The 12,775-nt window shown below is 40.0% G+C and overlaps 1 long non-coding RNA gene across 2 annotated transcripts in view; it reads right to left on the bottom strand.

The window, feature by feature from the left end:
• Window positions 1-325: 325 nt before the first annotated feature.
• The window catches only part of LOC129395238 (uncharacterized), a 129,090-nt gene continuing 116,640 nt past the window's right edge, over window positions 326-12,775 (bottom strand). For both annotated transcript variants that reach the window (XR_010111217.1, XR_010111216.1), the window contains 2 exons: window positions 2,119-2,180; window positions 326-1,707 (listed from right to left, as the gene is read on the bottom strand). This is a non-coding gene — a long non-coding RNA (uncharacterized LOC129395238). The remainder of the gene's footprint in view (window positions 1,708-2,118; window positions 2,181-12,775) is intronic.

Genomic DNA, 12,775 nt, shown 5'->3' with positions numbered 1-12,775 from the left:
AACCCTCCAATGACTTCCTCTCTTACTCATAGTAAAAGCTAAAATCCTGAAATGGCTTGCAAAGAGCCTTCCCTTCCCCCATTGTTACCCCTCTGATCTCATCTCCTACTGGCTCATCCCACTTTATGGTAGCTCCTTGCTCTTCCTTAAGTATGTTGAGCATGATTCCACCTCATCATCTTTATACTTTTTGTTTCCTAAACCTGGAAAACTCTTGCCCGTGTATCTACAAAGCTTTTCCTCTCCATTCCTTCAGGTTTTACTCAATTATAACTATCAGTAAGGCCTATCCTGGTGCTATTTAATACAATATCTATGCCTTCAATCCCAGCCTTCAATATGCTTTCTCTCAATTATTTTCGTTCAAATAAATTTACTTTTCTGTTTATTGTCTAGCTCCCACTCCAGAACATAACCTAAATGAGGGCATGAGGGCACTGTCATCTGCTTTGTTCACTGCTATATCCCCAACACCTAGGATTGTTTCTGGAAATTAGGAAGTGTTCAATGCATATTTGGTGAATGAATAAATAACCTTAGGTAAGTTATATAACCTTTCTATGCCATAGTTGACCCATTTGTGAAACGGGGATAACACTGCCACCTACCCCAAAGTTGCTGGGAGAATTGAATGATTCAATACATGTAAAGCACTTGGCAAAGTGCCTAGCACACAGTAAGCATTCAATATTTATAGGTACTATTACTATGATTTATTAAGAGGAGATGAGGCCGAGCATGGTGGCTCACGCCTGTAATCCCAGCACTTTGGGAGGCCGAGGCGGGTGGATCACGAGGTCAGGAGTTCAAGACCAGCCTGGCCAAGATGGTAAAAATACAAAAAATTAGCTGTCTCTACTAAAAATACAAAAAATTAGCTGGGCGTGGTAGTGGGCACTTGTAATCCCAGCTACTCAGGAGGCTGAGGCAGAAAATTGCTTGATCCCAGGAGGCGGAGGTTGCAGTGAGCTAAGATCGTGCCACTGCACTCCAGCCTAGGCGACAGAGCAAGACTCTGCCTCAAAAAAAAAAAAAAAAAATGAATGAGTACAGGAAAGGAAGAAAAAAATAGTATCAACAAGGGACTTTGAAATTCAGGCACATGGTGTCTAGTGAGCTGTGGTGAGGTAGGGTGGGTTGGGAAGGGGGACACAATGCAATGAAGTCTTCATTGGAAGACTTCATTGGCGACACTGAAAAAGCGTGTCTTGCACAAAGAAAGTGCATGTAATATATGCTATGATACAATCTGCCTTAAGGTGACTCTGAATCTGTTATTGGGCCCACTGTTCCTTTGGGGTTCTAACAGGAAAACTCACTGATTAAGCACCTTAGTTTTTCCCATTGCTGAGATAAAGTTTCTGATGATGCTGGCACCCAGAAATCAAGTGAAAAAGCTCTCTATAAATCAACAAAGAATACACAAGTTAATTTTCAAATACAGATGGGGCATATTTCTGCTAGGAAAAGAGAAATAATTTTCAAATAGCAAAAAGTAATTAGAATCCAGACATAGTAAAATTTTAACAATTTAGAAACATGAGATTGATAGTCTTTTTGAGGCATTCCACTTACCTTAAGTTCAGGGTTTAAATGAAGCCTTAAATAGGCTTTGCATATTTTTGACCATGCTAGTTGGGAGTTTGAATATTTTCTTCTTACCTTAGTATGCTGGGAAAGGAGCCATGGGCAGTTTTCTTACAGCACCTGAAAACATTTATATAAAAAATTCATCAACTTTCAATTTGTTTCAATGACACATTTAGCTTTTCAATTCCAAGGCTGTACCTGCTGCCATATTGTAAAGAAAACACTTTGAAATGGTTTTCCTCTGCCCAATAAAGGGCAAGCATGCCTTGAGCTAACCACTGAGGCACTTTATCACAATTTAAAAAGGTCTACAGTGCTCAGATGGAATATACTAATGGTGAACACATTGAGACACCACCAAGTTATCCCCTCAGGATTGAAAGTGTGACTCACAATGTAAGCAACCAAGACCAGCACAAGTGCTAGCTGAAGTTGAGGGAAATCTAGAATTAATAGTGGAGGAGGGAGATGATAAACATCAGTTGCATCCCTAAAACCACCTGCAGCTGTGAGAGTGGTAATTCTTACCCCACTAATGTTCCTTCTCTAAGCTTTCCACAGGAAGAGATGTCCACAGAATCCTGGAGGACCTGCACCAAAACATGTTTGAATAATTAGGTATTGGTGGTACAAGGGGTAGACTGCAATACACATTGTGATGCACTGCTCAGATCCCCCTCCAATGAAGTACCTGTTCCAGTTGCTGGAGAAACTTTGGCAGACATCCTTCAGCTATTAGCTCCTTCAGAGATTACCTCAAATGCAGAGAGTCACCTTGTTCAAAGTCATGATCCTTCCTGGGGCAGCCCATATCCAATGACTGACACATGAGGTTATTTAAGAGCCTAGTCACTCTAGCCCAACTTGGGAAAGCTACGAAGGACATTTACGTCTCCAGATCTCCCTGTGGGGTTAGCCAAAGTTATTGTTGGGCCTACAGCTCACCTTCTCCCTCAGCCCATTTTTGCTTCTTTCCTCTCTCTCCCATAGGTTTTGAATGTAAGAGTACTCCTAATAGTCTAAATGCCATCTCAGAGTCTGTTTCCTTGGAAACTCAATCCTTGGGTTTATGACAACATAGGTTGACATGGTTTAGATATCCCACCCAAATCTCATGTTAAATTGTAATCCCCAGTGTTGGAGGTGGGGCCTGGTGGGAGGTATTTGGATCACGGGGGTGGATTCCTTGTGAATGGCTTGGGCCATCCCCTTGGTGATAAGTGAGCTCTTGCTCTGAGTTCTCATGAGATCTGGTCATTTAAAAGTATGTGGCACTTCCCAACACACACTCTCTCTCTTGCTCCCCTTCTCACCAAGTGATGCACCTGCTCCCTCTTTGTCTTCCCCCATGATTGCAAGCAGATGATGCTGTGCTTCTGGTACAGCCTGCAGAACTGTAAGCCAACCAAACCTCTTTTCTTATAAATTACCCAGTTTCATGTACAACTTCATAGCAATGCAAGAATGGCCTAATACATAGGCAATGACATAAGAAATGTCCAATACATTCTAGTTCATTAAACATTCATTGATTCAATTAATATTCATTGAGGGCCTCCTGTGTACTGGGCACTTTTTCTCAGTATCAGGGATGCATCATTGAGAAAGATAAAGTTCTTGCTCTCATGGAGCTTATGTTTTAGTGAAGGGACACAGATAATGAATGAATGAACAAAGCAAATGAGTAAACAACAATATATTAAATAGTGATAAATATTAAGAAAAAAATGTACGGTGATGTGACAGAGATTCAGTCAGGTTGGCTAATTTAGATTGTGTGATGATGTCCTCAGTAAGAAAGTAACATTTGAACCAGTCTGACACACAAACATCTGCAGTAATAGCATTGCAGGCAGAGGGAACCAGAGGTACAAAGGCCTTAATGTATACATGAATTAGTCATGGTGTCAAAATGGAAAGACAGTTAGTGTGCCTGCAGTATAAGTAAGGGAAAAGTAGTAAGAGATGAAGTTGGAGAGATGGCCTGGGGTCAAATACGGTGAGGAGTTTGGATTTCATTCTAAGTAAACTGGGAAGTTAGAGTATTTCAAGCAGGGCAGTGAAATTATCTGATGTATACATTTAAAAGCCAAATCTAGCTACTATGATAAGATTATAAAGAAGAATGGAATTGGGAAAATTAATTAGAAAGTTATTGCAGAAGTCTAGGTTTGTGGGGGTCTGTCCCACAGACCCTGACCCAATGACGGATGAATAACGTGCACTGACACAGATATTCTGCTTTGCCAGTCCAGCTGAGCATCCAGACCACTTACAGACTCCCAGCAGAGTGTTGTAAACAGTTGAGGGGCAACCAACCAGCGAGACTCACATTTATTCAGTAAAGATTAATTGACAAAGGCTTGAGTCAACACCACTGGAGGGTAATTGACATTGTGAACCTCCTGAGTAGAAAGCAATTAAGCAACCGGTAGATCAAAAGTTAGTCTTAGGACCACATGAGTAAACAAGCTAGTTAGAGAAACTCCCCCACATTCCCTTGTATCTACTTTAATTTATTTAACTAAAGGAAAAGGGAGTAGGCTGCCTTCAGTCAGATCTATTACCGAAGTTATGCAAACTCTCAGGCCTTCCAAGAGGGTTTGTGGCTATTGTTATTGTAACTAAAATTTTCTTCACCAGCCTGACTGAACCCCTACACAGGTTAGGGATAACGATGGCTTAGACTAGAGTGGTGAGAATAGGGGTGATGAAAAATAGATTCTGGATATATTTTAGAGCTAAAGCAACCAGGCTTATTGATGAAATGGATATGGATATAAGGGGTAAGAAAGGGAGGCCTTAGAGAGGATTCCCAAATTTTGAATTGACATAGTAAATTATAGTTCATTGGTTTGTCCCTCCATTTGAACACATACTAAGCACCTTCTATGTATGAAACACTATGCTGGGTGCTGAGGAGCTCAAGATGATGAATCATGTGAGACCTTAACAGTCAGAGTTCAAAGACAAGATATAGGATATACAGATAGTTATAAAATGAGGTAATACATGGTAAATGCCAAGGAAATATAATTTTTATTTTTCTGCAGTCATTTCATTCATATTAATCTCATTCTTCTAACATATATGTGCACTTATTGTGGAACCAGGCAATTACTTGGTGCTAAATAAGTATATGGTAGCTGCTGGTTAATCCACCAACACTCTCTGGTATATTTATGAATGTCCACACCCTTTAAAAATCAAAATCATTAACTATAATATTTTTCATAAAATGGTATAAAGAATCTCTATACCAAATTTGTGTTCTGTCTAAAGGTGGGGGAAACGGATTTTTACATTACACAGAAAATGGGTGTTTTCCTGGAATACTATGCAGCCCTAAAAAGGAAGGAAGTCATGTCCTCTGCAGGGACATGGATGGAACTGGGGGCCATTCTCCTTAGCAAACTAATGCAGGAACAGAAAACCAAATACTGCATGTTCTCACTTATAAGTGGAAGCTAAATGATGAGAATACATGGACACATGGAGGGGGGAACACACACTAGGGCCTGTCAGAGGGCAGCAGGTGGGAGGAAAGAGAGGATCAGGAAAAATAGCTGGTAGATGCTGGGATTAATATCTGGGTAATGGAGTGATCTGTGCAGCAAACTACCATGGCACACATTTACCTATGTAACAAACCTGCACATCCTGTACATGTATCCTTGAACTTAAAATAAAAGTTAAAAAAAAAAGAAAATGGGTGTTTTGTCTTAATAGGCTGATGAGAGTGAATTCAGGGAAAAAAAGCCAGCAATTCAAATAATTTATTACTGACTGTGGTTGAGGTTACTTCTTCCTCAGTATCCTTTCTCCACTTTCTTCTTAGAAATAGAACCTTTGGTTTTTAGCTGGAGACATGGCCATCTTAAGGAAAGACTATATTTTCTAGACTCTTTTGCAGCTAGGTATGGACTCATGACTAAGTTCTGTCCAACAGGATGAGAATAAAAGTGTCCTCCCACCACTTCCTTCTTCCAGCTGGATACAAATTATTTGTTATGCAACTTTATACACTTGTCAAAATTCACAGAACTGTACATTTAAAATTGGTGAATCTTATTCTATGTAAATGTTATCCTAATAAAGCTGATCAAATATTTTTAAAAATTATTTGTGATGGCTAGAGTGAAACAGCTCTTTTGAACTACGAAGCAGAAGTGAATTGTTGAAAACAGCAGAGGTACAACACAGGAGAATATTTCCTGGATAATGGTAGAGCTGCTATACCAGACCTAGAATGCTTATCATCTCATTTCACTTACATGAGAAAGTAAATTTTGTCATGTTTAAATCACTATTACCTTGGGTATTCTGTCTTGTAACAAATCCCAATCCTGATACAGTGAACATCCAACTAATTCAGTTAAGACAAATTAAGTGCTTTGTGTGTTAAAATTTTATAGCTTAAGACTGAGCACTGAAAAACATTTACAGAAAAGCAATTTTAAGATGAATAATCCTTTTAATATTTCTATTACAATCAGAATTTCCATAGTTTTTCTCCAAAATCCTGAACACATCAAAGTTATTCCATCTTCAAATTCTCATTAAGAAAAAAAATTAAAAATTTCTATTCTCCCCCCACCTCAAAAGGCAGCAGAGTGTACAGTTAAGAAATTGGGTGACAAGAATGGCACTATGAGAAGCTCCATGGATCTTCTCCCCAGAAAAACAACCAAACAACCATACTATAAAGCGACACTAGAATTTTGTTTCAAGAAACCTCACAGGAATGTACCAGAAAAAAAAACAAAAGAATTCAGAGATTCTTTGAAAGAAACAGCATGTTGCCGCAAACTCCACAAGACAGGTGAAAAGCTGTGAGTTCCCAAAGTATGAGAGGGGTAAAACCTGCCTCCAAATACACACCTCCACTAGGGAATCTGAAAATCCAGATCATGAGAGAAGTATTTAATCTTACCTATAGCTGGAACAGATTTAGGGAGCCACGTGAAATATAAAAGTACAGACCACAGTGGGAAGAGCCTTGTAGGCACTCCCAGACTCCAGCGCGAACCCAGAGAAACCATTCCTGACCATATCTCTCAGGGGCCCTCAGGGAAAGCAGCAAGCAAAATTAGGGAAGAGTCACAGGTGAAAGAAACTTCCAACTGAATTTTGTGATAATTTCAAGTGGGCATGAACTCCCTTGAGCAGAACCCTGGGGGTTAAGGGGAAGATACAGTGCAGGAGCTGCAGATACAAGTGCAGGAGCTGCCAGCATTGCAAGCAGACAAGTAGGCCTGAAATCTGTACTTGCTTTCTCAGTGGAGAAGTTTGTGGCCTGGGGCAGGTCTGAGTTTCATGCATAGGCTGCATGGTTCTAAACTCGGTGCTGTTAGTGGGGCACTGCAGGAGTGAGACTGGCCTCACCAACTGTGTGGGAGCTGGGTGAGACCTTTCGATATCAGCTATCCCTCACTTCCACAGTGAACCATACTGCTCAGCAGAGGCAGCCATACTCCCCTCTAAAACATAACCCTATTGGCTTGAGAACCACCCCTAAACACTCCCTACAGTGGCCATGACAAGCCCTACCCAAGGAGAGTCTGAGCTCAGACTCCTCTAACCATGACCCCACCTGATGGTATTTCTCTAGCCACCCTGGTAGCCGAACACGAAAGACATAAACCCCTGGGAGATTTATGGCCCTGCCCATCAGCTGAGAAACCTGAATTCTTCCCCTGGCCAACTTAAGGCAAGCTCAAATCCCACTGCTATTACCACAGCTGGTGCTCTCTTGAAAGTGCCACCTCCTGGCTGGAGGCCAACTAACTCAGGCCATTACAGCAACTCATGACAGAATAACACTACTCCCAGGAAGAAGAAAACAACAGCTAATACCACTGCCTGCAACATCCTGGCTAATCAGAGGTCCCAAGTCTGTCCATGTGACAACTTCACTGCTAGCATAACCAGCATTTGAGAAAGCAAGCACACTAAACCTATCTACAACCAAAGATTCTCAAAGAGTCTACATCACTCCCCTGCTACCTCCACCAGAGCAGGTGCTGGTATCCACAACTGGGAGACCTGAAGACTGATAACATCACTGGACTCTTTGCAGATATTCCCCAGCACCAGTCTGGAGCCTGGTAGCCCCACTGGATGGCTAGATCCAGAAAAGCAATAACAATCACTGCAGTCCAGATCTCAGGAAGCCCCATGCCTAGGGTAAGGAGGAGAGCACCACATCAAGGGATCACCCCATAGTACAAAATAATCTGAACAACCAGGCGCGGGGGCTCATGCCTGTAATCCCAGCACTTTGGGAGGCTGAGGTGGGCAGATCACGAGGTCAGGAGATCAAGACCAGCCTGGCTAACATGGTGAAACCCCGTCTCTACTAAAAATACAAAAAAAAAAAAATAGCTGGACATGGTGATACACGCCTGAAGTCCCAGCTACTCAGGAGGCTGAGACAGAAGAATCACTTGAACCCAGGAGGCGGAGCTTGCAGTGAGCTGAGATCATGCCACTACACTCCAGCCTCGGCAACAGAGCAAGACTCTGTCTCAAAAAAAAAAAAAATCTGAACAGCAGGCCTTAAATTCCAGATATTTCTACTGGTGGGTAGTTTCTCATGGTAGAGACACAATTGCGGTGTTGGGTGCAGTAAGAAAAGTCTGTACCTATTCTCCAACAGTAAAGCAGCCTCTATGATTATGAAGGGCCTTGGAGAAGGGGCCCTTGTTCCCCCTGGCATTCCACTGCAGACACAACTGGGGCTTCCTCCACAAAAATGCAGCATGAAGGTACCTATAGACAGCCTTTCTGGAACAGTCCAGGGTAAGTGCAGCCCCACAGAGGCAGCATCCCCCAGATTCACGCCTACATGAGAGGCAGAGTCACAATTCCTCCCTATTTGAAACATCAACATTCCTGTAGCTAAAAAGAGGTGTCTGTCTGATTTGAATCGCTGAAACACTAGGACAAGAGTGAGGCTATGAAGTGAATAGCTTTTCCTGTGACTTGGCAGTGGAGCTGAGGTAGCTCCCATTCTTCACCCTGATAAAACTTCAGCACATCTAACTGAAAGCTCCTCAGCCACCCTCATCAAGGCTGGGACCTCGACCCACCAGTGGGTATTATATCTACCCACCTGCCTTAGACACAACTGGTGCCTACACAGGGATACTGCCCGTATAGGCCTGAAGCCCGAATCATCAACTTAGTAAATAAAACACTGGAAAATAACTAACTAAATAAATAAAATGTACATCATGAAAGGATGAGAAAACCTTCAAGCTATCCCTGCCAATCAGCTCCATAGGAGACGGTGAACTCAGCCACACACCAAGAATGTAACTACTACAAGCAGCATCAGGGAAATCCAGTGCACAAAGACACTGTATAACTAAGGAACACAAGAAGAATCTTCACCCTTTCAAGCACCAAGAATCAAATTTGGCTGAAAAAAATATTAAAGTCTGACACTTAAGAGGGGAAAACATTTAAATTAGAAAAAAACACTCCAATCAAAAATAAATAACAATTTGAAGAAATAGTCTACTCAAATAAGAAGAAACCAGGAAAGAAATTCTGATAATATGACAAAACAGAGTTCTGTAAGACACCAAAAAGATCACACTAGCCCACCAGCAATGGATCCAAACAAAGAAGAAATCTCTAAATTGTCAGATAAAGAATTTTGAAAGTTAATTATTAAGCTACTCAAGGAGATATCAGAGAAAGGTTAAACCAACTTAAAAAAAGCTAAGAAAAAAAAACAGGATATGATAAAAAAATTTCCAAAGAAATAGATAACATTTTTAAAAATTACAGTTTTGGGAAATAAAAGACACACTTAGAGAAACACACAATGCCGGGAAAAGTTTCAACAATAGCCTAGAAAAATTAGAAGAAAGAACTTCAGAGCTTGAAGAAAAAACTTTCAAATTAACCTAATGAGACAAAAAAAAAAAACAACAAAAAAATGAACAAAGTCTCCAAGAAATTTGGGATTATGTTAAACAACCAAACCTAAAAATAATTGGTATTCCTGAGAAAGAAGATAAATCTAAAAGTTTAGAAAACTTATTTGAGGGAATAATTGAGGAAAAGTTACCTGGCCTTGCTAGAGATCTAGACATCCAAATACAAGAAGCTCAAAGAACTCCTGGGAAATACATCACAAAAGGATCATCACCTAGGCACATAATCATCAGGTTATATAAAGTCAAGACAAAGTAAAGAATCTTAAGAGCAATCTACAAATTCAATGCAATTCCCACCAAAATACCATAACCACTCTTTGTATAACTAGAAAAAAAAATTCTAAAATTCATATAGAACCATAAAAGACCCCACATAGCCAAAGCAATAATAAGCAAAAAGAACAAATCTGGAGGCATCACATTAACTGACTTCAAACTATATTACAAGGCTATAGTTACCAAAAGAGCATGGCACTGGTATAAAAATAGGCACATAGACAAATGGAACAGAATAGAGAACCCAGAAATGAAGCCAAATACTTACAGACAACTGATCTTTGACAAAGCAAACAAAAAGATAAAGTGGGGAAAAGACACCCTATTCAACAAATTAGCAAGCCTCATGTAGAAGAATGAAACTGGATCCTCATCTCTTACCTTATATAAAAATCAACTCGAGAGGGATCAAAGACTTGTATCTAAGAACTGAAATCATAAAAATTCTAGAAGACAAAATCAGAAAAACTCTTCTAGATATTGGATTAGGCAAAGAATTAGTGACCAAGAACCCAAAAGCAAATGCAACAAAAACAAAAATAAATATATGTGGCTTAATTAAAGTAAAAATCTCTGCGCAGCAAAAGAAATCATCAGCAGAGTAAGCAGACAACCCACAGAGTGGGAGAAAATCTTCACAAACTATGCATTTCACAAATGACTATTATCCAGAATCTACAAGGAATTCAAACAAATCAGCAAGAAAAAAAAATGATCCCATCAAAAAATGGGCTAAGGACATGAAAAGAAAATTATCAAAAAGAGATATACAATTGGCCAACAAACATATGAAAAAATTCTCAACATCACTATCAGGGAAATGCAAATTAAAACTACAGTGAGATACCACCTCACTACTGCAAGAATGGCCATAACCAAAAAATAAAAAAATAATAGATGTTGGCATGGATATGGTGAAAAGGGAACACTGTTACCCTATTGGTGGGAATGTAAACTAGTGCAACCACTGTGGAAAACAGTGTGGAGATACCTTGAAGAACTAAAAGTAGATCTACCATTCAATCCTGCAATTCCACTACTGGTTACCTGCCGAAAGGGAGAAAAGTCATTATATGAAAATGACACTTGCACACACATGTTTATAGTAGCACAATTCACAATTGCAAAAATACGAAACCAACTGAAATGCCCATCAACCAACGAGTGGATAAAGAAAATGTGGTATAGCGAGGCGGGTGGATCATGAGGTTAGGAGATCGAGACCATCCCGGCTAACACAGTGAAACCCTGTCTCTACTAAAAAAAATACAAAAAAAATTACCCGGGCATGGTGGCGGGTGCCTGTAGTCCCAGCTACTCAGGAGGCTGAGGCAGGAGAATGGCGTGAACCCAGGAGGCAGAGGTTGCAGTGAGCTGAGATCGCGCCACTGCACTCCAGCCTGGGGCGACAGAGCGAGACTCCATCTCAAAAAAAAAAAAGAAGAAGAAGAAGAAAAGAAAAATATACACTATGGAGTACTACTCAGCTGTTAAAAAAAATGAAATAATTGCATTTGCAGCAACTTGGATGGAGTTGGAGACCATTATTTCAAGTGAAATAACTCAGGAATAAAAAACCAAATATTGTATGTTCTCACTTATAAGTGGGATCTAAGCTATGAAGATGCAATGGCGTAAGAATGAGGTAATGAACTTTGGGGACTCGGGAGGAATGGTGGGGAGATACTCAGGGATAAAAGACTATGCACTGGGTAGACTGTTCAAGTAATGAGTGCACCAAAATCTCAGAAATCATCAGTAAATAACTTATCCATGTAACTAAAAACCACCAATTACCCCAAAAAGTACTGAAATAAAAACAAAAACAAAAAATCCCCCAAAATTATCTTACAGGTCTGTAAGTCAGAAGTCTGACATGGGTATCATTGAACTAAAATCAATGTATCAGCAGGGTGGTATTGAGGCCCTAAGGGAAAAATCTGTCTCTTTGCCTTCTCTAGCTCTAAAGTCTGCCCACATTCTTTGGTACATCATCTCGTTTATCCGTATTTAAAGCCAATGAATCAAGTCACTTGCCTTGCATTTCCCTTACTCTTATTCCAACATCACATCTTTGTATGATACTCTCTTCTTCTCAATGTGGCTCATGCCTGTAATCCCAGCACTTTGAGAGGCCAAGGCGGGCAAATCACCTGAGGTCAGGACTTGGAGACTAGCCTGGTCTACATGGTGAAACTTGTCTCTACTAAAAAATACAAAATTAGCTGGGCGTGGTGGCACATGCCTATAACCCCAGCTACACGGGAGGCTGAGGCAGGATCCATTGAACCTGGGAGGCGGAGGTTGCAGTGAGCTGAGATCGCACCTGGAGATTGCACTCCATCCTGGGCAACAAGAGTGAAACTCCGTCTCAAAAAAAAAAAACCTCTTAAACTCTTTTTAGTAATTATATAGTAGGTGGTAGTGTTAGCATTATTATTCTGAAAATACTATGTGTGCAAAGTGGAATAAAATGAATGAAAAAATTTTTAAAAGCTAAATAAAGACAATGTTACATTAACATAAAGATAGGCATATATAAATCAATAGAACAGAATTGAGAGTCCAGAAATAAAACATTATATTCATGGTAAATGGATTTGCAACAAGGGTGCTACGACAAATCAATGAGGAAAACAACAGAGTTTTCAACGAACAGTGGTGGAAAAACTAGATATGCATGTGCAAAAAAGTGAAGTCGGACTGCTATCTCACGCTGCATATAAAAACTTAAAATGGACCATAAACCTAAATATAACAGCTGAAACTATAAAAAGTCTTAGTAAAAACATAGGAGTAAATCTCCAGTACTTTGAATTAGGAAACGGTTCCTTATATATAACACTCAAAACACAAGCAACCAAAGAAAATATAGATAAATATTACTTAATTAGAATTTAAAACCACTGTGCATCAAACAGCATTATCAAAAAAGAGAAAAGACAAAAAATGGAAGAAAA

Source organism: Pan paniscus, chromosome X, assembly GCF_029289425.2.
Source record: "Pan paniscus chromosome X, NHGRI_mPanPan1-v2.0_pri, whole genome shotgun sequence".
In the NCBI taxonomy this organism is placed as follows: domain Eukaryota; kingdom Metazoa; phylum Chordata; class Mammalia; order Primates; family Hominidae; genus Pan; species Pan paniscus.
The sequence above is the reverse complement of the archived record's forward strand: the minus strand, read 5'-3'. Positions and strand labels throughout refer to the sequence as shown.